This window comes from Theobroma umbraticum, unplaced genomic scaffold, assembly GCF_002168275.2.
Source record: "Theobroma umbraticum cultivar Fairchild unplaced genomic scaffold, ASM216827v3 scaffold_30.0, whole genome shotgun sequence".
In the NCBI taxonomy this organism is placed as follows: domain Eukaryota; kingdom Viridiplantae; phylum Streptophyta; class Magnoliopsida; order Malvales; family Malvaceae; genus Theobroma; species Theobroma umbraticum.
Window position 1 is genome coordinate 8,000,576 of NW_018397254.1, and position 357 is coordinate 8,000,932.

A 357-nucleotide genomic window follows, 5' to 3' on the forward strand; every position below is an offset into this window, starting at 1 on the left:
CAAGAACCTGAACACTATCCTCTGACATTGTAACCAATGAATTATTACCCTTGAAAACCATAGGACCGAGTAATATTCCTGCCTGCATTAAGAAATAGTTGACAACCCTCTGTTAGAATTTCCTAGTCGTGAATCAACTATTAAAAATAATAAAAAATGAAAAGAGAAAAAGGGAAAAAATATGTGAGCATGCACATACAAGAATTTGTGAGATGAAAATTGGCAATCCCAGGTGTTTAAGCAGAAAATGAATAATTTGAGCGAGAGCAAAAGTGACAATCATCTGGAAATGAAGTCTTGGTGCAGCAAAGTCTGTGAATTTTTCATTTTGTTCGTTGCTCAAGATGTATCCAGCCA